Raw genomic sequence first — 1,328 nt, 5'->3', positions numbered from 1 at the left:
GTGAGGGGGAGGCGGACGTCATGGGGCCCTCTGAAGTTTGTAGCTGCTGCTGCTGCTGCTGCTGCTGCTGCTGATACTGATGCTGCTGCTGCTGATGGTGGTTGTTCTGCTGCTGCTGCTGCTACGACTGGTGCTGCTGCTGCTGGGGACCGACCCCCCGCTCCGCTCCTCTGACACGAGTCAACAAGAATATACTCTCTGAAAAGGTAAAAAAAAGGTAAAAACCAAACAAAAGAAAGTATATAACAAGAAAGAAAATACAAAAACACCTCTACGTACACCCGAGAGGTCGCGCATGCATCCGGCAGCAGCAGCCATGGGCCGGTGCTGCTGCATGTGGGGCATGTGCTTTCCTATGGGGGGGATGCAAGGGCTCTCTGCGCCCCTGATAAATTCAATTATAATTAAAAAAATAAAAACATCAGAAACATATAAACAGAAACAAAAACATCACAAAAATACCAACAGATACAATGCATACAGCCCCAAGCGGCTGCTGCGCAGCCCGTGCTGCTGCGCGGGGTGTAGTGCACAGCCCTAGGATGTTGAGTTCATATAGCGTCAAAAGAATATATATATAATCTGGAATTCGTAAAATTAATATATAATTATAAATAAAACAAAAAAATTAATTTATTTACGCAACAGATCGAGCTCAGTATACACTGCAGTTCTGTTCTAGACACTGGGCTTGGGGCTGGCTAGCGTCATTNCAACAGATCGAGCTCAGTATACACTGCAGTTCTGTTCTAGACACTGGGCTTGGGGCTGGCTAGCGTCATTGATGTATTCATATACAAATATATAAAAAAAAGAAAAAGATAATTATATCTTTTTATTTATTTTATAGAGTTATACTCTTCAATAATTATATTTATTCCTCTTAATCTATCTTTCGGTGTCTTTAGTTAATAGAAACACACACACGCACTTATCTTACTAAGTGAATATTCATATATATCAACTGTACACAGTTCAATACACTGCGGCTGCATTGGTGGTGAGGGTTGAGTGTGAGTCAATGCTCAGGTGTACGTACACCCCAGCGTTTAACCTATGTTTCTATGCGGCTGAGGTGTACGTACACCTCAGCCTTCAATTCAGGTTTCTATGCAGATGAACACAGTATAGTTTAGTAATACGTGAAGTGTATAGACAGTTGAACAGCTGCACACGTTCACCTGCATCTTCTCATCAGGGATACAAAATAAATATATACATACGCCTGCATTTGTTTGCTGGAGTTTATCAGATGTAAAGATGAAGTCAATGCTTATATATATATATATATATATATATATATATATATATATACATATATATATATA

Source organism: Eimeria mitis, genomic scaffold, assembly GCF_000499745.2.
Source record: "Eimeria mitis Houghton genomic scaffold, Emh_scaff1530, whole genome shotgun sequence".
Lineage (NCBI taxonomy): Eukaryota > Apicomplexa > Conoidasida > Eucoccidiorida > Eimeriidae > Eimeria > Eimeria mitis.
Note: the sequence above shows the minus strand (reverse complement) of the source record.